Source organism: Pleurodeles waltl, chromosome 2_1 (assembly GCF_031143425.1).
Source record: "Pleurodeles waltl isolate 20211129_DDA chromosome 2_1, aPleWal1.hap1.20221129, whole genome shotgun sequence".
Taxonomy (NCBI): Eukaryota; Metazoa; Chordata; class Amphibia; order Caudata; family Salamandridae; genus Pleurodeles; species Pleurodeles waltl.
The window spans coordinates 755,233,922-755,260,697 of NC_090438.1; positions in this window are offsets into that span (position 1 = coordinate 755,233,922).

A 26,776-nucleotide genomic window follows, 5' to 3' on the forward strand; every position below is an offset into this window, starting at 1 on the left:
CCACAAGGCTTTCTCAGTCCCATTATTGGCGAATTACATGGGCTGCTCATCACTTCTTTTAAGATACCTTGCTTCACAAACTCCTTTTATCAGTCCTACTTCTTTTCCTGTCAAGTCCCGCACCTTCTCGGTGACTGTTCCCTGTAATTCTGTTGGCAAATCGGTCACAGTGAACATCGAGAAGAAGCTTATCAAAGGGTACTCCTCATCTGTGGTCTCCGTCTCTGGCTCTGAGATCTGACCATCGTCTCCTTCATCGTCACTGTTTGTCTGCACCTCAATCCCTTCATTGGAACAGGTGATTGAACACCTTGTCTTGCACAGCAAGTCTCTCCCCAGTAGGGACACAGGACCTGAATCACAGACTACAAACCTATGTAATCCCTGGAAGGTACCAATCTCAATTTGGACCGGATTTGTAATTGGATTAGTCAGGAGCTGATTTGCCACTCCTACCACTTTTATAGTACGTCCTGAAAGCGGCAATTTTGGAACTTCTGCACTTCTGACAGTAGAGCATGTTGCTCCTGTATCAACCAGGAACGAAACCTTGTGACCCATCACCTTTCCCTGAACATAAGGTCCCCTCTGATCTACTTCTAGGGACGCTGCAAGCCTGCACTCCTCACTGTCTGAACAATCATCCGACCATTCATTGTTTATTCCATTTTCACCACGCAATGGGAACTGTTTTACTGCATTATTTTGACTCATTGTTTGACCTGTGACCTGTTGAGGAAGCATCACCTGTTGCTGTCCCATCAGAGCTAAAGGCAACTGCATTTGCTGTCTAGGTACCATGGGAATCTGCTGTTGTACTTGCTGCAACTGCGTTGGCTGAACACGTGGCATTTGCATTTGTTGCATAGGTTGGAGACCCTGCATCTGAACCATATTATTCTGGAAGTTCGGATTTGGACCCCTCATTCTTGGACCCTTCACATTTTGAAATGTACTGACATCATTGCTTTGTTGAACAACACCATCCTTCACCATCATTGGACATTCCCGCTTCCCGTGTCCCACGCCCCCGCACGCATGGCATGGTGACATCTTTTTCATCCCTTGCATGTCATTTTGAACTACAACAGTATTCAAATCTGGTCCACGGTTCACAAAACCTCCCCGACCTCTGCCTCTTGTTTGCGGCTGGAACATTCCGTTCCCTTGAGGTTGCTGCTGTACCATCTGCTGTACTCCATTTCCCTGCTTCCCTGCCTGAGCTGCCTTAATTTGCATCACCATCACCTTCTCTTTCAGCTTTCTCTGCTTCAACTCAATCTCATCACTACAGTATTTCGCATACTGCAACACCTCATCAATCGGTTTCAATTGCCAACAGATCAAATGATTCTTAATCATCTGGCTAATCTTTGGCCTCAGTCCTTCAACAAACCTGAACACAAGGTGATTCATGTCTTTCGGTTCTATGACCTCTGTGCCACTGTAGTGTTTGAATGCCTTTATCAACCTCTCATAGTAAGCATGTATCGACTCTTTGCCTTCTTGTGCCGTTCAATAAATTTTCTGCCAATCAATATTCTGCGGCGACACCTTCTGCTTCAAAAACTCAATCACCTTATAGTAGTGCTTCATCACCTCAGGAGATGGTGCTCCTGTAGTCCTGTCCCTTGCCGGTTCTGCTGTCGGCCAATCCACACTTCTCTTTAACTCAAGCCACAAATCAGCTGGGACTATAATCTCAAACAATGTATTCAAGTCCTCCCAGAGACACTTTGCAAGCTTCACAAACCTATCCGTTTGTTGATACCACTCTATCGGCTTTTCTCTCAGCCTGGGATAGTCATTTGTGAATGACAAGATGTCACCTCTAGACCAAGGTACATGAACTAGAGCCCCTCCAGCTGTCTCTCTCATCGGTAACATCTTTATCGTACCCGTGTCTGGTGCAGCATTCGCCTGCTGCAGTTCCAGGCAGTCACTTTTCCTCTTATCTCTCTTCTTTGCCCATCTGCCTTCCCACTTCTCTAAAGCTCCCCAAACTTGAGCATTCTGTAGTATCTCTTTGAGGTGTGCCTTTCGTCCCAGTAGATCTCATATGATCAAAATCTTTAGGTTCGAAGTCTAATCTATAACTCCTCTTCAGATACTTAGTATTGTCTAAATCTATGCTGTATTTGTCGGCCACGTTTGCTAACCTCTGGTGCACCTTACTCACTTCTTTGGTTATTTTCGGGCACAGATATCTTAATTCTGCTTCAGTGTGTGATTCTAATCTGTTCACTCCCATGCCCCCTTCTACTAGCTCAGCTGCTTCCACCCCCAACCTCACAAAATGCAGGTATTCCTCTCTCTCTCTCTCTGACCGCTCTGCTGTCGCAGGAGTAGTCTGTGGAGTATTAAGCTTGTCTAACCACTCAGTCAACTGTACGCGGTTAAGCCGTGCAACAAGATATTCCCAGCCTGCACCATCGGGGTTTGCACTCATTACCTGTGGGGTCAGTAGACCCAAACCCACTTGTCTCATTGTCTCTAAAGGAACCCCAATCGGACTGAAGTCCAACAAGGATCTAGATCTCTCCGCTGTCTGCTCTCCCGGTGTCATCCCTTGGGAGCTTCCTGACAACCCTCCTCTTCTCACCTCTTGAGTCACTACTCCTTGGTCATAGACACTAGGTTTCGCCTGCGCATATAGCGGTACTGGCGGACCAACGGTAATTGGCAAAGATAAAGCAGCTGGTGCCTGTCCATTTCCCAATCCTGGTAGGGCATTAACTCCCACAGCTTGATTCATTACAGGTGCCGTAACTGACTGGGGTTCGAGGTGTAATTCGGAACCACCTGTTGCTGCGGCTGGGGCAGCAATTGTGGAGTTGGCTGAATATGCACTAACTTTGATCTCGTATATACTGAATAAGACGGCACCATCAAATTCGTAGTCATCTCTAACACAGGGACATCAGGGTAGAGCCTCTGAACTGGTGGTGGCTGCAACCGTATCTGCGTCTCGGGTGCAGTCGATACACTAGCACCATTCTGTATCAGAGCTGATGGGGTAGTATTATTTGTCTGTACCGTATTCGTGATCCCCTGATTTTGTGACGAATTTTCAGGACCTGCAGTAGTACTCGGTCTATTATCATTTATGGCATATGGTGGCGGTCGATCATGTAACAACTGATTTAGAAACTCATCATCATCAGAATCATCTGCATCTACCCAAGACTTCTGAGTCTACTTTTGCTTATTAGAGCCCTTGTCTGTTTTGCAAGTGGCCTTTCTTCCCTATGTTTCGGCCTCTTGAGTTATTGCCGGAGACATCCTAACTCCGTCTATTATTTCTCTTCTCCACATCTTGGTCTCACTATCCCATCTAGCCTCCGCTAGAGTCTTTTCTGCTTTTCTCATTCTCCTCTCGAATTTCTGTTGCCTCTGTCGTATGGCCATTAATTCCCAGATCACTAATGCCTCAAACTGAGCTGGTCTCGGAGGCGGCTTTTGCTCATTTAACGCTTTCCGCAAATTCTCTAGAACCTCTATGTTAAAGGTTCCATTCTCTGGAAACGCCAAACAGCCATCTTTCTCTGTTAATTTGCACCATTGCTATAGCCAAAGTCATGGCACGACTCCTTTCTCCTCCATTACGGCATAAGCCGGAGTATCCTTTGGCGGTGTAGGCTCCCCCACACTCGCTGTAATGTACGCATCTCCCCTCAAAGCACTCTTTAAAGCCTTGAAAAACTTAATTTTTGCGTCTTATTTTGTCTAGAATCGAATCAGAAAGTGACTTTAGTTCCCAGAACACTCTTCGCCTACCTTCTCAACCAATTGCCTCTCACGGACGGCTGCCAATCCGTGCGCGACCCTTCTCACTAGCTGACCTATCCCAGTGTGGCTCCAATGATGTCACACTCATGCACACTGTGGCTGACAAAGTCTTGCGGCTTGTCTTCCTCACTCTAAATCCACTCAAAACTAATGCAATAAATTGCGAGCACCTTAACCACAAACTCAAATTTGCTGGTTTACTACAGGAAGGGTAACACAGTCATTTCAGAACTTTACAGAGATTTCACTTGAAGCCTCGGCCGCTACTCTTTCCTTCTCAGATCCCGCACTCGCAAGCAGAATTCGATCTGCAAATTCTACTCTGGACTTGCCAATGGCTCGTCCTAGTGCACTTTAGAACTTACCAAATCTCCATCGAAGGTTTCACACACACTTTGACTCAAACCCGACTCGTCAATCAAGTCCGATTGACCTATTAAACCACGCAAATAATAACATAAACCAAGTGTCTCCTACACTTATCAATATACTCCGGAGTCTTAGACCACGCCGGGTCCGTACATCACCAACAACCACGTGGACAATTTTTTCTTTTGAGCACAAAGCGCCACACTCACATGAAGTTCGCCCACTTCACTACTCTCATACTGCGGAGTACGCCCACTCCTACTAAAACATTACCTGGCCTCAATTCTCACAAACCTCACAATTCATCTGTGATATGCATAGGCTGAGCAAGCGCATATTCTACGTCACGCATACTATCACTAGAACGCCGAGAACATACCCAACTCACTTCAGCAAGCTCCGAGATTCCGGGAAAGTCATTTGGGACTTAGGAGCACATCATCTTTCCAATTTGCATTAATTCGAAAATACATTCTGAAACAATGGTCCCTCGTCCTAGGGCCCCAAAGGGCCAAAACCGTCCTCTGCTACCAGAACTGATAACGTGTCCTGTCTTAGATAATTTACTTAATCTGGGACTCGTTTTAGGCCAATTAATCTTTTGACCCTGATTGAAGACACCTTAGGATGAGACAACTAATCAGCATATAAATCACTAGGGCAATAATTTTCTCAACATTCAATATGTGAAGATAAACCAATCTAGATAAATATATCAATAAAGCTTGATCACACCATGACCTTTCAACCATGAATGACCACACAAAGATTAGTAAGATTTATGTTATTTTATTCCCTATTGATTACACTCTACTAGCAAGTTTATTAGTCGCAAAACCAGAAAACACATCAGCAGTGTCACAATATGGCAACTCGAATAAAATGTCATCAAGACAAAGATCATAAACATTAGAACAAAGCACAACGTCAACATGGATTAACTTTAGCAGAGTATCATTAGCGCATTATTCAACAAAGCATTGATTCAGTCATTTGTCTATTTGCGTCCGTTTTATGAACTCCTTAACTAACCTCGAATTAGCATTAGCATGTTGGGCTTCATGCAAAACAATTTATCAACACAAATTTAGAAAACATCTAACTATGGTCTCTACCAAAGAAGCAGTTGGTACCTAGAAAGGAAAGGCAACCAGACAATTACAATTTCTTTATCATATAGTTACCCTCCGTAATGGGTCAGCATACATAGTCAGTCTTCGTCCTCAGTTGATTTGCCATCGGCCAGGAAACACAGCAAGGTTCAGCAAGACAGGCAATACGGGACACTCCCCTCTTAAGGAGGAAAAGTATGAATCGGGCAGGACAAAGATAAGGATGGTTTGAAGAATCAAACAGCAAAGTCTTTTAAGATCGAGTGACAGAGGGGGTCATTCTGACCTCGGCGGTAAAAGGCCCTTACCGCCGGTCAGAAGTCCGCCATACTACCGCCGCGGCCTCGGTAGAACGCCACGGGCATTCTGACCACCAACTGTGAAACCGCCAAAAATCCGACATCCAAGGAAGGCCGCCACATCAGCGGGCCGCGGAAAACTGGAGATGACCAAACCTCTACCGTCACGCCAACACAAACACGCCCATGCCATTCTGACACACGAATCCACGCGGCGGTCTTTCAACCGCGGTATTCCATTGGCGGTACACACTGCCGCGGTCAAAATACACACACAGCTCCAAAACACTGCCACATTGGACAATTTGAAATACGCACACCTGACACACATACAAACAACGCTCCCACACATCCAATCAACTATAAAACACACACCCACATCACCCACAAACCCCCACTAGTTGGAAATCGGAGCGAAGGCGAGAGCGAGAGATAGCGATAGCGAGCACAGCATTAGAAAACCCCAACACACACAGGAACACAACTTCATCACCCACACCACATCTACGCACACATCACCACATATCACCACGCACATCACCACAAACACCACCCCACACCTCATCCACACCACCCCATGGCACCCCAAAGACACCCAAGGTTTTCGGACCAAGAACTCCGGGTCATGGTGGAGGAAATCATGAGGGTTGAGCCCCAGCTCTTCGGCACACAGGTGCAGCACACCACCATAGCAAGGAAGGCTGAACTATGGCAAAGGATCGTAGACAGGGTAAACGCTGTGGGACAGCATCCCAGAAATCGGGAAGATATCAGAAAGCGATGGAACGACCTACGGGGGAAGGTGCGCTCGATGATCTCCAGGCACAACATCGCTGTGAAGAAGACTGGCGGCGGACCCCCACCCACCCCACCCCAATTCACAGCATAGGAGCAAGAGGTGGTAAACATCCTGCATCCTGATGGCCTCGCTGGAGTACAAGGAGGAATGGACTCTGGTAAGTATAATCTCAACTACTTCACCCCCCCCAAACACCAGCATGACAACCCCCCCCCCCCTCACCCCCAATCTCACCCCCCAGCACATAACCTCCCTGCCAATGTCTCACCAGCACAACCCACCCTAAACAACACCAACCCCTGAATGCCAACACAAACCATAGACAGCCACCACCAAAGCATGACCATTGCACATACCCATACACCCCCCCAAACCCTCACAACACCTCCCACAAGGGAATCCCAGCACTGGGGGACAAGGGCACCCAAAATGCACGCCATGGCACACACAGAAACAATAACCATATTCCTTTACCCTTGCAGGGCCCGAACGACAACACACCGCCACGGAGGGTCCAGAGATGTCCATCCCACCCCCAGAACAGGCCCCCAGCGAGGACAGCAGCTCTGTCGACCTAGAACCTGACGACCAGCCCGGACCATCGGGGACCTCTGGACAGTCGGTTCCCCACACACAGACACAGGCGACAGCAGACCCAAACCCCTCTGGGAACACCAGCACAGCTCCCACCCAGCGGGCCCATGCCTCTGTCCCGCGGACGCGTCAATCAGCGGTGTGTCCGCCACTACAGGGCACCCAGGCTGACCCAACACCCCAACAACAACAGGGACCTGGGGGCAGTGGTAGTGGGCACACCGTCCAGGGGACAGAGGCCCGGGGAAACAGGGCAACTGGGAGGGCTGCTGTGCGACAGGGGGGGGAGGACAGGCCCAGGGAACCGACTCTCCAAGAGGCCCTCACCACCATCATGGGAGCGTATCATCACTCCCAGGAGATGATGGCGACGGTACTGGCCAGGTTCACCAAGATCCAGGCACAGCGGGAGGAACGGAACATGGGGTTCAGCAATGAACTCCGGGCCATCGCTACCGCAATGGGGACCATAGTCCAGGCCCTCAACCGCATTGAAACCACATTGCGGGACCATGTGGCACCGCAAAGGGCCCCTGTCACTAGCCAGGAACAGCCTACCACCTCCGCCGGCGCTAGTGGTCAGGAGGCCCCCACAGAACGACGGGCCACCAGAACCCCACCTCCTGCTGAAGAACAACCACCCTGCAAGAGGAACCTGAGATCTCAAAGGAAGACAGAGTAGGATGCCAAGACCCCCGCCAGTCTAATATCCCCCCGGATGTCATTCCACTGTCCCACAGTGTCACCCTGTCCAACCTTGAACTGCCCCTGCTCCATCCTTCCACTGCCATATGAACAATGCACCTGTGCGACCGAGAACTGGACTCTGCCATGGACATAACTCCACCCTCACCCTTCACCGTTTTAATATCATGTACCAAAATATAGCACTAAAAATAAATCACTCATTGCACATAAATCATTCTGGAGTCAGCCTGTATTATTTACAAATGTATAACACATTACTTATCAATAATGTTCTGTTATATATGTGTGAACAACATACCGATGTCAATAAGCATTAGTCCATGGGCTAACCAGGCAGAAGTCACGCAGTGGGTCATACAGCACTGAAAAGGGAAGGGAAAAGTAAACTTCAGCTTAAAAGAACTGGGGGGAAATACACAAAGTAAAGATGCAGGGGGCATTCACTAAATGGTAAATGGCGTGGGTGATTCCTATCTGTGTGCTACTGAAAATACTGTAGGATAACTCTGTCCCTGTTGTCTGGGACGTCCTCTTCGTCTTCCTCCTCTTCACTCTCCGCAGACTCCACAGCTGCTTCAACACCACCATCTGGACCATCCTCCTGCAGGAAGGGCACCTGACGTCGCAATGCCAGATTGTGAAGCATACAGCAGGCCACGATGATCTGGCACACCTTCTTTGGTGAGTACATCAGGGATCCCCCTGTCATATGTCGGCACCTAAACCTGGCCTTCAGGAGGCCAAAGGTTCTTTCAATGACCCTCCTAGTTCGCCCATGGGCCTCATTGTACCGTTCCTCTGCCCTAGTCCGGGGATTCCTCACTGGGGTCAATAGCCAAGGCAGGTTGGGGTAACCAGAGTCACCAATTAGCCACACACGTTGTCTCTGTAGCTGTTCCATCACATAAGGGATGCTGCTATTTCGCATCACATACGCGTCATGCACTGACCCAGGGAACATGGCATTCACATGGGAGATGTACTGGTCAGCCAAACAGACCACCTGAACATTCATCGAATGGTAACTTTTCCTGTTTCTGTACACCTGCTCATCGTCTTTTGGGGGTACTAAAGCCACATGGGTCCCATCAATGGCACCAGTTATGTTGGGGATATGTCCAAGGGCATAAAAATCACCCTTCACAGTGGCCAAATCAACCTCCTCAGGGAATACAATGTAGCGCCGCATGTGTTTCGTCAGGGCAGACAACACTCTAGACAAGATTTTTGAAAACATAGGCTGAGACATTCCAGATGACATGGCCACTGTTGTCTGGAATGAGCCACTTGCCAAAAAATGGAGGACTGACAGAAGCTGCACTAGAGGGGGAATTCCTGTGGGTTGGCGGATGGGGGACATCAGGTCTGGCTCCAGCTGGGCACACAGTTCATGTATAGTGGCTCGGTCAAGTCGGTATCGTAGTATGATGTGGCGTTCTTCCATTGTCGACAGGTCCACCAGCGGGCGGTACACGCGAGGATTCATCCTTCTCCTCGCAAGTCCCAGCGGACGGTGCCTAGGAAGGACAACATGGAGCACAGAGTCAAGCAAGTCACAAGTACGTTCACCACTGCATGCACAGTACACGAAAAGGTATGGATGGCTATGTTTGGATGTGTGGCAATGCAAGGCCTAGGCCTAGGCCTATGTGACGCAGTTGAAATTAAGCCATGTGGGCCCTTGAAATGGCAGCTGCCTGACTGGTGAAGTGGGACAATGGGATGTGAGGTCAATGTGCTGGCGTGGCACACCGTGGCGGTAGGCGGTCGAAGACCGCTATACGAACCCGCATTGGTTAACATTGAACCCTATGGGATTCAGGAGCCAATGACGATGTGCGCCGGCGGTCGCGGTACGCACCGCCGCGGGCGTGACCGCCATATTCTATCTGCCTAATCACTCGATACCTGATCATCCACAGGAGAGGACCTATACTGCAAGTGCTGCTGTGACCTCGGTCTGGAAGTGACAATGGCTGCTGCGACTGGGGAAAGGGCCCCTGCCTTCACGTCTGAAGAGTTGGAGAAACTAGTGGATGGGGTCCTCCCCCAGTATGCGCTACTCTACGGTCCTCCAGACCAACAGGTGAGTACACTGAGTGCACATTGAATGGGTTATGCCTGTGTGGAGTGGGGTGGATGTAAGTTGTTGGGGTGGGGAGAAAATGAGGACTGCAACGCACGACAGATGAGAGAATGGGCCACATGGCAAGGTTGGGGAGGGGGGGGCATGTACTCCAAACATGCCGAAATTTCACGTATTCTCTTTCCCACCCTGTACATGTCTAACAGGTGAGCGCCCATCAGAAAATCGACATTTGGTGTGCCATCGCCAAGGAAGTCCGGGCCCTGGGGGTCTACACCAGACGGGGCACCCACTGCCGCAAGAGGTGGGAGGACATCCGCCGCGGAACCCGTAAGACCGCCGAGTCACTGCTGGGGATGGCCTCCCGACCTAGGAGGGGTGCCAGTCGTACCCTGACCCCCCTGATGTCCCGGATCCTGGCGGTGGCCTACCCTGATTTGGATGGGCGCTTGAGGACATCACAGCAGACACAAGGGGGTGAGTACCTGCACATTCTGCTATCCTTAAGCGCAGTTGAGGCGTCTGGGTGGGGGAGGAGGGCCGTGGGTGACACTAGGCCAGGGCGCTTTCTGTAGTGTAGTCCCCTCTCTTAGACATGGACCTGTGCCCCCGCCCCCCACCTCTGTAGGGTGCCAAGTACAGCTATCCATGGTCCTGCATCACCCATGTGCGCGTCTGTTGTCCCTAGACCTGTTGGCCTAGTCAGAAGTACTGAGTAGTGTACCCCAATTTCGCGGCTTAGTGCATGAGGCACCTGTGTCTGTCCTCTCCGCCAACGGTATTGACAAGGCATACACTCAACTTTGTATTATTTCTCCCCCCACCCTTATTCTTTGTCTTCTTGTGCATCAGCATCATCAGGCGGAGGAGAATTGGTGTCGGAGCACGAGGGAGCTGCAAGTCACAATGCCCCGGTGGGCACTGGAACAGACACCGAGGGCACCAGTGATCCGGAGGGCGAGGGGAGCACCACAACGGGGACCGGTGAAGACACCAGCGACACGGACACGTCCTCGTTTGGGATCTCCCTAGCGGTGGCGGCAACATCCGGGCCCCCCGCCTCCACAGGTACAGCCGCCACCCAGCGCTCCAGCTCCGCCCTCCCAGCAGCCCCTCAGCCTTCGCTCCGTGCCCGCTCGCCCAGGAAGGCGGGCGTCTCCTTCGCCCCAGGCACCTCAGCCCCTGCCCCAGTTACCCCTGCTGCCCTCAGTGCGGAGCTCATTGACCTCGTGAGGACGCTCATTGTTGGGCAGACTACCCTTTTGAATGCCATCCAGGGGGTGGAAAGGGAGGTGCATCGGAGCAATGCCTACCTGGAGGGCATTCATTCGGGTCAGGCTGCCCATCAACGATCGTTCACTGCTCTGGCCTCAGCACTGACGGCAGCCATTGTCCCAGTCTCCAGCCTCCCTCTTCTAACTGCCTCCACCCTTTCTCTGTCTCCTGTCCCTCAGCCTATCCCATCCACACCATCAGACCAGCCTGCACACACCTCTACACCCAAGGCCAGATCATCCAGACACAAGCACCACAGGACACACAAGCATTCACCCCAGCAACACCCAGATGCAGACATTCCAACAGTCACTACCACCTCTGTGTCCCCCTCCTCCTCGTCTCCCTCCTCCCTCCCTGTGACGTCTACACTCACACCTGCATGCACACCACCATCAGCCAGTGCTTCCATCACCAGCACACCCTCCACTACAGTCCTCACACGTGCAGTCACCACCCCCACTGCCATCTACACGTCCCCTGTTTCCTCTCCCACTGTGTCTGTCACCCCCTCTTCCAAGACACATAAATGCAGGCAGACACCCAAACAACAGCCAACCACCTCACGACAGCCTACGCCTCAGTCACCTGCACCCAAAGACAGCACACCTGACTCTCCTACAACCACATCCTCTTCCTCCACTTCCATCACCACTACTCCTACCCTTTACCTTGGTCCTAAGAAATGTTACCTCTCTAATCTTAACCTCTTTCCCTCCCCTGACCCACCCCCTCCATCGGTTAAGAGTCCCAAGAGCACCTCAGCCACCACCAGCCCAGCTTCGAGTGTCCAAGTGGTGCATGGCTTCTGGAGTCCACCCTTTGGCGGCAGTGACACTTCACTGAGCAGCAAAGGGACATCCAGCCCACCCCCAGGTAAGAGGACACGTAAACTGAAGGGCCGCCGTGAGAGGACTGAGACGGCTGCCCCCAAGGAGCCAACAATGGCCACTTCACCTGCCACAACAGCCAGGGGAGGCAAGGGCCCGAGAGCCCCATCTAAGGAGCGAAAGGGCAGCAGGGCGGAGAGGTCATCCATCAGGAGCACGGAGCTGGAGGGCCCCGCAAGCCCCATCCCGCCTGCAAGGGACGACAGCAAAGGGCCCAGGACTCCGTCCCCAAAGGGGCCTGCCACTGCACAGTCGGAGGGCGAGTGATCAGGGTTTCCAGCCCAGGTCTGGCTCCCTAGACTTCCTGGAAGAGCACCGCTGAAGAGGGCCCCGCCGTGCAGAAGAGCACCGCTGAACAGGGCCCCGCCGTGAAGACAGGCACCGCTGAACAGGGCCCCGCCGTGAAGACAGGCACCGTTGAACAGGGCCCCGCCGTGCAGAAGGGCACCGCTGAACAGGGCCCCGCCGTGAAGACAGGCACCGCTGAACAGGGCCCCGCCGTGCAGAAGAGCACCGCTGAACAGGGCCCCGCCGTGCAGAAGAGCACCGCTGAACAGGGCCCCGCCGTGCAGAAGAGCACCATCTGAACAGGGCCCCGCCGTGAAGACAGGCACCGCTGAACAGGGCCCCGCCGTGAAGACAGGCACCGCTGAACAGGGCCCCGCCGTGCAGAAGAGCACTGCTGAACAGGTCCCCGCCGTGCAGAAGAGCACCGCTGAACAGGGCCCCGCCGTGAAGACAGGGACCGCTGAACAGGGCCCCGCCGTGAAGACAGGCACCGCTGAACAGGGCCCCGCCGTGCAGAAGAGCACCGCTGAACAGGGCCCCGCCGTGAAGACAGGCACCGCTGAAGAGGGCCCCGCCGTGAAGACAGGCACTGCTGAACAGGGCCCCGCCGTGCAGAAGAGCACCGCTGAACAGGGCCCCGCCGTCTCAAGCACCGCTCCGCTGGGCCCTTCCTGTCAAGCACCGCTCCGCTGGGCCCCGCCGGGCCCCGCCGTCTCAAGCACCGCTCCGCTGGGCCCTTCATCTCAAGCACCGCTCCGCTGGGCCCCGCCGTCTCAAGCACCGCTCCGCTGGGCCCTTCCTGTCAAGCACCGCTCCGCTGGGCCCCGCTGTCTCAAGCACCGCTCCGCTGGGCCCTTCATCTCTAGCACCGCTCCGCTGGGCCCCGCCGTCTCAAGCACCGCTCCGCTGGGCCCTTCCTGTCAAGCACCGCTCCGCTGGGCCCCGCCGTCTCAAGCACCGCTCCGCTGGGCCCTTCATCTCAAGCACCGCTCCGCTGGGCCCCGCCGTCTCAAGCACCGCTCCGCTGGGCCCTTCATCTCAAGCACCGCTCCGCTGGGCCCCGCCGTCTCAAGCACCGCTCCGCTGGGCCCTTCCTGTCAAGCACCGCTCCGCTGGGCCCCGCCGTCTCAAGCACCGCTCCGCTGGGCCCTTCATCTCAAGCACCGCTCCGCTGGGCCCCGCCGTCTCAAGCACCGCTCCGCTGGGCCCTTCCTGTCAAGCACCGCTCCGCTGGGCCCCGCCGTCTCAAGCACCGCTCCGCTGGGCCCTTCCTGTCAAGCACCGGTCTCAAGCACCGCTCCGCTGGGCCCTTCCTGTCAAGCACCGCTCCGCTGGGCCCCGCCGTCTCAAGCACCGCTCCGCTGGGCCCTTCCTGTCAAGCACCGCTCCGCTGGGCCCCGCCGTCTCAAGCACCGCTCCGCTGGGCCCTTCATCTCAAGCACCGCTCCGCTGGGCCCCGGCGTCTCAAGCACCGCTCCGCTGGGCCCTTCCTGTCAAGCACCGCTCCGCTGGGCCCCGCCGTCTCAAGCACCGCTCCGCTGGGCCCTTCCTGTCAAGCACCGCTCCGCTGGGCCCCGCCGTCTCAAGCACCGCTCCGCTGGGCCCTTCATCTCAAGCACTGCTCCGCTGGGCCCCGCCGTCTCAAGCACCGCTCCGCTGGGCCCTTCCTGTCAAGCACCGCTCCGCTGGGCCCCGCCGTCTCAAGCACCGCTCCGCTGGGCCCTTCCTGTCAAGCACTCCCCAGGATATGGCAGTGGGCAATCCAACCACTGTAGAGACATTGAGAGACTGTGGTTTTGCACTCCCCAGGATATGGCAGTGGGCAATCCAACCACTGTAGAGACATTGAGAGACTGTGGCTTTGCACTCCCCAGGATATGGCAGTGGGCATGGTGGTCCCTTCGTGGCTCTGGCGTCGTGGACTCATGTGGCTGAGGTGCCCCCCCTTCCCTTCCCCCTGAGGTGCCTGTAGTTTTGTCATCAGATGCCCCTGCAGTGTTCTCTCCAAAGGACTCAGGTCTCGTGTGTGGGCTTTGCCCTTGTGTTGCTACACTTTGGCCCACGGACAAATCGTTACTACGTAAAATGTGCAGGACTGATTTGTGCAGTTGTCCACTGCTGTGTATATAGACTTTTTAAATGTAAATATTCTGGCTAGTTGACCAATACTTATCGGAGGCTATTTTGGACATAAATATTTATTGACAATTTTGAAATGTCATTGCATTTTTTACGGGGGTTTGGTTGGTGTCACTGTGACTTGTTGCTCTGCATTGGTGTGTACAGATTGGGGGGGGGGGCGTTGCATATGTGTGTGCCCGTAACCTTTCGTCCTCCCCCCTCCAGTGTGTCGTAGGTGCTGTACTCACCGTTGATGTCTGCGCCGGAGTTTGTACTCGTGGTAGATGAGCAGGTAGACGAGAGCAGGTATGATGTTCAATTAGGGTTCCATGCTGTCCTCCGTACTCGTGGAGTGCGTAGAGGTGAGCGTTTTCACATTCGTAGTCTGTTTCCGCCGTGTTTTTATCGGCGGGGCTCCCGCCCCGGAAAAGGTGGCGGATTGGTGGGTCATGATAGTGTGGGCGGTACATTGTCTGCCGCCTGGCTGTTGGCGGTGACCGCCGCGCTGTTTGTCGGTCCCGCCGTGGCCGTCGGAGTGTTATTGTGGTGGGCTGTGTTGGCGGTTCCCGCCAGGGTCAGAATTCCATTTTTTGGACCGCCGGCCTGTTGGCGGTTTGGCCGCCGCTTTATCACCGACCGCCAGGGTTAGAATCACCCCCTGAGTGTCTAGGTAATAGCAAAGGCACGTAATGGCTGATTTCTCCTCGTGTCATACGCTTATATCAAACTTGTTGTACAGCCCCCTAATTTCCAATTGGGCAGAAGTTTGGTGCACCATTATCGCCATCCAATGATCATGTAATCACCTCATTAGAATTGTCACTTTAGAACAGTTCTCACGTAGTATATTGGCTCCTGTAATTGATGTCTCCAACGGGTAGAATGTCAGGTACAAATTTTAGTCTCTCAGGCTCAGTCAGTGGTTCCATTGTCTTTACCAGTTCAGGCGACCTTGTACCTGTTGCAAGTTTACACTGTTGCATTCGGCAAGAATGTCGCCTTGAGCAAGTCGAGTCTCATGAGAAAGAATTTACTACGGTTACACACATCTTCTAGCTTCTGGAAAAATATGGCTACATGTCCTTCAGCAAGTCAGCACATTGCACGTTAGAAAAACACATTTAATATGAGACCACCCCTTGTAAGCCTGCAAGCCGCAACTGGTCATCACATTCAGCAGGGTAGCCCATCTTAGCCTCCTTCCTCCCCCTTCTGCCAGGTCAACTAACACAGAGTGATATATAATGGTACACTAAAGGCTTTTATTATACCTCAAACTAGTATTAAATATATTTAGCAGAATGAAAAAAATCATGAGTACCTTGGTAATAGCAAGTGTGTAAAATAAATTCAGAATGAAGAATCATGAGCATTATATTGGTCAGTATTTACTTTTCCTAGATGAGCAAGAAAATCTGCATTAGGAGAGAAAAGTACAGAATCCACATACCTCAATCAAAGCTGGATACAGCCCAAACTGACACCCCATTCATCATACTATGTTCTGTCTGGAGAAGTTACCAAATATACTTGAAGATGTTGATGTCTGGTTAGTTCAGTTTTCTCTGCCAGAAGAACTTGTGTCCTGTATGTGGGGGTTCCCATAATGTATGTGAGAAGGTGTGTAAGGAAATGCCTTCCTTGGCATGGTTACCCTCTGACTTTTTGCCTTTTGTTGATGCCAGTTTTGTTTGAAAGTGTGCTGGGACCCTGCTAACCAGGCCCCAGCACCAGTGTTCTTTCCCTAAACTGTACCTTTGTTCCCACAATTGGCACAGCCCTGACACATAGATAAGTCCCTTGTAAATGGTACCCCTGTTACCAAGAGCCCTGATGCCAGGGAAGGTCTCTAAGGGCTGCATCATGTCTTATTCCACCCTGCGGACCCCTCACTCAGCACATGCACACTGCCTCACAGATTGCGTGTGCTCGTGGGGAGAAAATGACTAGGTCGACATGGCACTCCCCTCAGAGTGCCATACCCATCTCACACTGCGTGTGGCATAGGTAAGTCACCCCTCTAGCAGGCCTTACAGCCCTAAGGAAGGGTGCACTGTACCACAGGTGAGGTCATATGTGCATGAACACTATGCCACTACAGTGTCTAAGCAAAACCTTAGTCATTGTAAGTGCAGGGTAGCCATAAAGAGTATATGGTCTGGGAGTCTGTCAAACACGAACTCCACAGTTCCATAATGGCTACACTGAAATCTGGGAAGTTTGGTATCAAACGTCTCAGCACAATAAATGCACACTGATGCCAGTGTGAGATTTATTGTAAAATGCATCTAGAGGGCATCTTAGAGATGCCCCCTAAATACCAGTCCGACTCCTAGTGCTAGGCTGACCAGTTTCTGCCAGCCTGCCACAACCAGATGAGTTTCTGGCCACATGGGGAGAGTGCCATTGTCACTCTGTGGCCAGGAACAAAGCCTGTACCTGGCGGTGAGCCTCAAAGGCTCTTGTCTTCTGTTACAGCACCCCAGGGCATCTCAGCTGGTGGAGATGCCCACCCCTCCGGCCACTGCCCCCACTTTTGGTGGCAAGGCAGGAGAGGATAATGAGAAAAACGAGGAGTCACCCACCAGTCAGGACAGCCCCTAAGGTGTCCTGAGTTGAGGTGACCCCTGCCTTTAGAAATCCTCCCTCTTGAGATTGGAGGATTCCCCCAATAGGATTAGGGATGTGCCCCCCCTCTCCTCAGGGAGGAGGCACAAAGAGGGTGTAGCCACCCTCCAGGACAGTAACCATTGGCTACTGCCCTCCTGACCTAAACACACCCCTAAATTTAATAGTTAGGGGCGACCCAGAACCCAGCAAATCAGATTCCTGCAGCCTACACAAAGAAGAAGGACTGCTGACTTGAAAGCCCTGCAGAGATGACAGAGACGACATCTGACTTGGCCCCAGCTCTACCGGCCTGTCTCCAGACTAAAAGAACCTGCACAGCGAAGCATCCGACAGGGACCAGCAACCTCTGAGGACTCAGAGGACTGCCCTGAACCCAAAGGATGAAGAAACTCCTGAGAACAGTGGCACTGTTCAACAACAGCAACATCTTTGCAACAAAGAAGCAACGTTTAAAGAACTCACTCTTCCCGTCGGAAGAGTGAGACTTCACACTCTGCACCCGATGCCCCCGGCTCGAGCTCCAGAGACTGCAGAGAGGACTCCCAGGCGACTGCGACTTTGTGAGTAACTTGAGACGACCCCCCTGCACCCACACAGCGACGCCTGCAGAGAGGATTCAGAGGCTCCCCCTGACCGCAACTGCCTGGTAACAAGGAACCAGATGCCTGGACCAAGCACTGCACCGCAGCCTCCAGGACTGAGAGGAACCAACCTCCAGTGCAGGATTGACCAGTGACCAGTTGGTGGCTGGCCCGAGAAGCCACCCTGTGCCATGCCTGCATCGCCTAAGTGACCCCGGGGTCCCTCCATTGCTTCCTATAGCAAACCTGATGTCAACTTTGCACACTGCACCCGGCCGCCCCTGTGCTGCTAAAGGTGTGTTTTGTGTGCCTGTTTATGTGCCCCCCAGTGCTCTACAAAAAACCCCTGGTCTGCTCCCTGAGAGCTACCTGCCAGCAGACCGGAACCAAAGCACCCCTGTTCTCCATAGGCGCCTATGTGTTTTGGGCCCTCCTTTGACCTCTTCACCTGACCGGCCAAGTGTTAGTGGTGCGGTGACTTTGGGGTTGCCCTGAACCCCCAACGGTGGGCTGCCTATGCCCAGGAGACTGAACTTGTAAGTGCTTTAGTTACCTCAGAAACTTAACCATACTTACCTCCCCTAAGAACTGTTGATTTTTGCACTGGTCCACTTTTAAAATAGCTTATCACCATTTTAACTTATACTGTGTGCACTACTGCTTTAATTCAAAGTTACTTACTTACCTGTGTGGAGTACATTGCATTTTATGTATTTTCTTCAAATCTTGAATCTTGTGGTTCTAAAATAAATTAAGAAAATATATTTTTCTACATAAAAACTATTGGCCTGGAGTTAAGTCTTTGAGTGTGTGTTCCTCATTTATTGCCTGTGTGTGTACAACAAATGCTTAACACTACCCTCTGATAAGCCTACTGCTCGACCACATTACCACAAAATAGAGCATTAGAATTATCTAATTTTGCCACTATCAGCCTCTAAGGGGAACCCTTTGACTTTGAGCACACTAACTCTCACTTTGAGATAGTATATACAGAGTCAACTTCCTACAAGGTATTATTGTGATCATGTTGTACGAGACGTTGCGTGACAAATACTGGTTAGAATATACTCACATATAGCGCTTCTTAGCCTATTCCATATGACTCACATACCATATCATAAAAATGGTAATAGTGATCATCATTGATATACATGCATGTAGCATATACATAGAACATAGTAATTTATGCTCACAATAAAATGTAGCAATAATATTGTATGGCATGCTGTAAAGCAAATGCTCTACATCGAAGTATTGTGGGCCATAGATTAGAGGTCACATAGCCTGAGACAAAAGGAAATACGATGTGGAGATGACAGTATATGTTTGGATACATCAGATGTTCCCAAACAGGGAAGGAATTGACAATTGGAAAGTGATGAAGTGTAAAGCGTCTACCTGTGAGTTGGCCGGCTTCACCAGTCATTAAGCCCCTTAGTGATTTTGTCAGCCAATGGCCGACACCGGGGAGGACTGAAAGGGATCCGATGGTGTAAGCATCAGAGGACTCCCTTTTTACCCCTAAGTGCGTCAACTGGTAGGTAATGTAATTGCTGTGTCAGACCTGTGGGCGTATGATAGTGATGGGCCCTTGAATGATACTTTTTGTTGATGTGAGTGTTGTAACATGCTGGACCCGTGGCTGGTGGCGTGAATGGTTGTGTGTGTGTCATGCATGAAAGGTGTGTGAATGGATTGTAAAGTGGTTGGTGCTGTGTTGAGGCTTTACAGCTCAAGAGCTTTGAGTCATTAGTTCAGCGTATTTCATTTGTGTGAAATCTCTTGTTGATAAAATTTAGATTTTGAGCCTTTCACGCTCCCTTGTGCCAAATCCAACAATTAGGAGGAGTGGATGGTTGTGCAGTAATATTTGTCTTTTCTGTCTTTCTCTGCCAGGGTGTACCTTGTCTCTAGGAAAAATCTACCAACTCTAGATGTGTTTGTAAACTAGACACCCCCGGGGTGCAAGAGTGGCTCGTGTGGATCCCTCAAAGTACTGGAATCTGCTGGGAGCCTCAAACTTACTGCCACCCAGAGTACCCACATATCTCCTGATAAAAAGGGTACCTCACCTGTGTTGGTGGGCCTTGTGCCCACAACAGTGTGGGGTACAAGACACAATGCTGCAACATCAATAAAAGGGGTAGCTGCAGTTTTTGGGCCTGGGTTCGGTGGCTACCCAGGAAAGCCTACCAAACCCAGGCATTTCTGAAAACTAAACAATCAGGGGAGTACAGGGTGGTGTGCCTCTCGTGGATCCCATAAAGGTTTCTTACCCACAATGCCCTGCAATCCTCAACATTTGACTAAAATCACACAGTTTCCTTGCATTTCTGTGCTATATTCTTCCGGAATCAGATGGAATCCACAACATTCATCCCACCCAGCATTTCCCTACTTGTCCCAATACAAATGCTGCCACATTTGCGTGGCTGGGCCTACTGCCTGCAACAGGAACAGATCAAATGAACATCAACGGGAGTCCTCACAAAGGGACACTCCGGGGCATATTTATACTCTGTTTGCGCCGAATGTGCGTCAACAATTTTGACGCACAATCGGCGCAAACCCTGCCCCATATTTATACTTTGACGCCCGACCCCGCGGACGTCAAAATTCCACCATGTGCGTAATTTTTTGGAAGGGGGAACCAGCCTTGCGTTAATTATATGCAAGGTAGGCGTTCCCTTCCAAAAAATGACTTTAAGGCCTGTGCCCCTTATTTATACTCTGGCGTCATTTTGACGCACAGGAGGGGGTGGGCCTTAAAAAACGGCGCACAGCCGACATAAGTCCTCTGGGCAAGGCCATTGGGCAAGGGGGCATGACTCCTATCTTTGCTAAGACAGGAGTCATCTCAATGGAGGTTGGGCAGTAAAAAAAATGGCGCAAATCAGGTTTGAGGCCTGAATTTTGCCTCAGACCTGACTTGCACCATTTTTTGACTCACAACCCCCATTTTCCCATACGCCAGCGCTGCCTGGTGTGAGTCATTTTTTTTGACGCACACCAGTCTGCACCGCCGGCTAACGTCATTTCATTAATGAGGCGCCCGCATGGCGCGTTGGAATGGCGTTAGCCGGCGGTAACATTTTTGACGCACAGCTGCATTGGTGCAGTTGTGCGTTAAAAAGTATAAATATGAGCCTCAGTGACTTTGGTTTGATCTGTTCTGTCCTGGGCACTAGATTTACCCACTCAAGTGAGGTATAATTTTTATCAGGAGACTTGGGGAGAGCTAGGTGGAAAGAAGTTTGAGGCTCCACACAGATTTTAGAAGTTTCTATCACAGAAATGTGTTTTTTAGTCACAGTTTGAGGTTTGCAAGGAATTCTGGGTAAACAAACATGGTGAGAGCCAGACAAATCAGCACAGCCCACCCATGATACCCCTAGCTGTCTAGTTTTAAAACATGTACAGGTTTGCTAGGTTTCCCTAAGTGACCGCTGAGCTAGGGTCCAAAATCTACAGCTACCCACTTTGCAGAAAAAGGGTCAGTTTTTAGTGGAAAAATGTGATGCGTCCATGTTGTGTTCAGACTGTTTCCTGTTAGGGGCACTAGGCCTACCCACACAAATTAGGTACCATTTTTATCAGTAGACTTGGTGGATGCTGGGTGCAAGGAAGTTTGTGACTCCCCAAAGATTCCAGAACGTTCCATCACAGAAACGTGAGGAAAATGTTTTTATTTAGTTAATGTTTGAGATTTTACAAGGGATTCTGTATTAAAAAATCTGGTGAGTACCATGCAAGTCTGCTCTCCCTTGATACCCCTAGATATGTAGTTTAAAATAATGTGCTGGTTTGCTAGGTTTCCCTAGGTGCCGGCTGAGCTATGGTCCAAAATCTATAGCTGCCTACTTTGCAAAACAGAATCAGTTTGAGTGGAAAAATGTAATAAATTAATGTTGTGTTTTGGGCCATTTGCTGTTGTAGGCACTAGACCTACCCACACAGGTGATGTACCATTTTTATCAGGAGACTTGGGAGAATGCTAGGTAGAAGGAAGTTTGTGGCTCCCCACAGATTCCAGAACTTTCCATCGCAGAAATGTGAGGAAATGTGTTTTATAGTGAAAGTTTGAGGTTTGCAAGCGATTCTGGGTAAAACGTCCTGGTGAGAGCCACGCAATTAAGCCCACACTGAAGACTCCTAGGTATCTAGTTTTCAAAGATGTACAGGTTAGCTAGGTTCCCTAGGTGCTAGCCGAGCTAGGGTCTGAAACCTAGGGCTACTCACTACAGGACAAAATGATCAGTTTGCAGTGGAAACGTGATGTGTTCATGTTGTGTTTTCACCCATTTCCTGTTGCAGGCACAAAGCCTACCCACAAAAGTGAGGTACTATTTTTATCAGAAGTCTTGTGGGATCACAGAACAGTAGAACATTCATTATTACCAACTGGACATCACTGCATTTGTGCCTTTTAAATGTAAACCCGCGAACATGAAAGAAGACATCTTGAACAGTTCCCTCTAACTGTTACACTGCTCCTAAACTCAATATCTTGTGCCCATTTCAGAAATTCATGGGGTTCCTTGATACCCATTTTTCACTCTGCCCATTTCGCTTTATGAATTGGTCCATACTCGGTACTGTTAGCGCGTCGGAGCCTTAATAAGTAAACCTACAAGGGGATGCGTTTTAGGTCGACAAACCTTTGGACCACGTTTGGGAACTTCCCAGTACGAAATATTTTCTTGGCATCACCAATCAATAGATCAATAAACAATCAATAAGAACAATCACTAATCAATAAACATTTAATCAGAATTAATTATCGAACACACCAAGACTTCTCAGTCACGAACAACCACACCAGTTTACTCAAAAGTTAAGACATTTATTTCCCTATTGGTTACAATCTAACATCATGTCTGTTAATCTCATTAACAATAAACCAAACCAAAACAATCCTAATTAGTAATCAAAGCATGACTTAATCAATGCATTGGCTATATTCATTCAGTATGTAGGCACATCATTTATATGAAGCAACTTAGCAGAGTCTCATTAGTACATGATTCAACAAAGCAAGAACTCAGTCATTTGTCTATTTGCACAAGATATTAGTGAACGCCTTAACTAACCTCAAATTAGCATTAGCATGTTGGGCTTCATGCAAAACATTTTAGTGAACATGAATTTAGAAAACTTCTATACTAAGGCCTCTATCAAAATTGCAGTTGGTACCTAGAAAGAAAAGGCAAACAGACAATCACAATTTGCATTGGATAGTTACCAATCCAACAGATCAGCAAGTGGCGTCAGTCTTCGTCCTCAGGACATCAGTCGATTCACCATAAGCAGAGATAGGGCTGGGCAAATTGTCAAGATAGCATAGCTAAGAAATGATCACTTCCCTCTGATGGAGGCGAAGTAAGTATCAGGCAAGAATGGGGTAGAGGATGGTTTAAATTGACAGGACAACTAAACTAATATATGGCCACCAATGTTCCCTCTAATTTTTTTTCACTGTGTGTGGCAGTGTGCGGTCTCTGTGCGCTGCAGCCAAGGATACGTGCGCCAAGAAATTGACCATTCACGTGCGCGCAGCGCATAACTAGCCAAGATCTTTGGCATTAGCCTCTCCATACCACTAAAGCAAAAAAGGGATATCATTGCTCCATGCAATAGGGCATTAAGGCAGTTTTGTGACCTGGTTGCACACCCCAAGGACATGACCTGTTAAGTGCCACCTACACCCCAGTTAGAGAAAACAGAAATCAGGAGGTTGAACCATTATGAAACTTTAATGAATACTCTCAGAGTGCTGCAGAGGACCCCGCACATCAAATACAGCCAGTTGTACAATTGGTTAACATTTACAGTTTGATGAAAACACTGCTGATGAATGCCATGATGCCCCTGCCAAGATACAGGCTGAGAAATATTCCTACCTAGGAGAAGCCGCATCAGAGTTTAGACAAGTCAGGTGCCAACGTTAGATGTGTGACATGCTTGTTTTTCTCGCCGGTCCTTGCCGTTTTTCCAGTGCTGATAAACTCGGTCTAAATCCACTTTCCCATTTGAGAGGTAAGCCTTTATCCTCATCAGCATATCTAGGTGACTATCCTCTAGTCTGTTTCTTAATTTGAACTTGATTGAGTTAATGAGGCTGAATCCTCGTTCGCAGTCTGCACTTGAAGCCTGGAAAGTTGCACAGATATCAACAAGCTGAGATACAACACTATACTGTGCAGCATTCCGCAGAGTGAAATTCACCATGTCTTGAAAGGTCCTAAACAATCCGTTTTTTATATGCGCTGCCACCACATATTTATAATCTCTGTACTGCCGAACAACATCACCAGGGGTGTCACAATCACCCAGGACCAAGACCTTCTTATACTTCTCAACAAGTCTTTGTACATTCTCAGTCCCAAAATCAAACTGTGATTGTGTTGTTACTGTATGGAAATCAAAGCTTGTCCATTCCTTCAATTCATCTTCTGGGAACCTTCTTTCCATGTGCTCACAAAGAAGTTTAATGAAAGATAACATCGGCTCACTATCATACTCTCGGTCCTCTCTGCACAAAGCTATCAGATCTCTTACTGTGTCGCTCCAAAAGACAGTGTCGCCCAAGTACTGTTCCTTTATTTGGGTAATTTTTGCTCTTGCATACTATACAGCTTCAACGGTGGTCAAAGAGCTTTTCTGAAACAACTTGCACAAAGATGCAAGTTCACCCAGAATGTCATTTAGTGCTGCAAAGGAAATATGGTAGTTTGAATCGGGTCATTGTCCTCAACTCTTTCATGATCAAAGTATTTGAGAGCAACCTCATAATTACGCAAGAGTGCACCAACAGCAAAATGCCTTGAAAGCCACCGCACCTCATTGAGTGGCCGAAAGGAGACCGCTTCACATTCAGTGACCAAAGCAATTTCGTCCAGCATGGACTTTCTTAAAGGTGAGCGGGAGAACACAGTGTAGACAGTCCTCAGTAATGTTTCCATTTCCCTGATCATCAGCACTTTTTTTCAGGCATCATCCACTCCCAAATCTTCTCTGTGCGCAACACAGTGCTGCTCAACTAGATGAGGAATGGATTGTTTGAGGCGGGTAGCAACACCATTGTCCTTTCCCAGCATCACTGATGCACCATCTGATGTAAACATGACCATTTTCATAAGGTCCAGCTTATTGGCAGTGTAGAACTCTTTTACAGCTGTAGTGATAGCCTCCGCATTGCATGCACTCAGAGTTACAATTCCCCCAAACACTGTTTTGTGCTCTGTTGATGTTACAGATCGGAACTTGAAGTAGAGGATGAGCATTTTTGTAACTGAAATATCTGTGCTCTCATCAATTATCAATGTGTGATACCGAGCACTGCGAAGTTCTGCCATGAAGTCAGAGCGTATTACGCTGTTGATGGCCTCCAAAAACTCAAAGGCATAGTTCTTGCACCTCCAGCTGTCTGGTATCTTCACATACAATGCGACGTGGTCATGGATGTCTTGAACAGATAACATTGATGTGTTCATTTTGACTGCTAGCAACACATTGTTGATGAGAGTCTTTATCTCTTCAGGCAGGGATCTTTGCCGTTCAACTACTTCTAGTCTGTTTGCTCTGTCACTGGTGGTTTCCGTTAGCATGGTGCGCACTCCAAAACCCAGCCTGGCAGCAGCACTTTTATTTCTCAGTGTCACCAAAGCAGATTCATGAACTTTGCTACATATATGGCGTTTCAAGTAGTCCAGCTTCCAGCCATCACTCCATTTCTTCCCAGTAGAAAAGTCCCCTGCGATCTTTGCTTCTGCACATACTTTGCAAATCAGGCCTACTTCTGGATTGTATAGAAATAGCTCTCCCAGTTGTACGCAAACCTTGCTCCTGGACTTCTGTGTCTCAGTCTCCACAATTTCTTTCAGCCATTCTTCTTTGAACACAAGACAGCATTTCTTCCTATGTGGTGAAGCACTGCTCTCTGATGAAGTCACAGCTTTGCGCTTGAACATTTTGGTGGCAATTAGTCTGAGCCTACTGTGCCGCAAATCCTGCAGAAAAAAAAGGACATTAATTAAAGTGAGGAACATTATTTAAAGTTGGTTTTTATGCTATTGAATGCAATCTACCAGACAAGACCGAGCTATCTCTTGGAAAATGTAGCAAGCAATTACCTGGGCCTTTCTGTTTGATCTCACACCTGCCTGTAGATGTAACACTGTCTAAGATGTCTGCAATAGAAGAAAAAACATGGTTACAGCACATGCTTGTGTTCAAGATGTACTGCAAGGAAAAACTACTAAATATTTACCTGGTCTTTCTGCTTGTAGTCACGTCTGCCTTTTCTAACCAATGTTAGAACTGTCTAAGAAGCCTGCAAAAGAACAAAAAAAAAGGGTTTAAGAATCTTTTCATTTTATAATGTACTAGGTGCATCACAAGTGAAATCTACCAAATAATGACCAGTACTGTCTGAGATGCCTGCAGCAAAAGAAAAGATGTTTAACAGTTGGTTACATCATGTTGTCATATTATAATGTGCCAGGTGACCCAGATGGGGTACCTACCAAATAATTACCTGGTCCTTATGCTTCTACACATGTCGGTCCATTCAAATCTTTAACTTGCTCGGTCCGACAAACCTGTAATAGAAGCAAAGGTGTGGATCATGAACAGGATTTATGTAGAGACCCTTAATCCCACCTGGAACGTCTACAGATTTACCTGGTCTTCCTTGGTACTCACGCCTGCCTGTTCAAATGCAAATGGTGACTGGCTGTAATTGGAAAGAAGATATTTAGCTTAGGCTATAGGAGTTACAAAAACATTATGCTTGACAGTTCCAGAGCAATTGAGTAGTTACCTGGGCTTTCAGTTTAGATGAACTCTGGTTCCATATTATCGTCTGTTTGGAAACCTACATCATGCGTTAGACCTTCGATGATGCGGCCTTTACAGGCCTCAAGTTATCTGCTCAGCCACTCGCTAAGACTAATCGGATTTATAAGGGTGAGCCATTTTTAGGCCTACTGGCTCTTTCTGGCAAGCGGACAAAAAAAAGTGTTCTGTCCATTCAGACGGTGAATGAGCAATGAAGGTGCCTTTACGTCTTGTTGTTGTCTTGTCACATTTGCTGTGGGTTCAACGACAGAAGAAGCTTATGTCTTCTTACAATTTGCTGCTTATTTTATCCTGGAGATTAAGGATTACTTTTTTGCTCTGACTGCAACATTAGAGGATTTAATAAAGTGTGCTGTGGAATTAAGTTTGCAA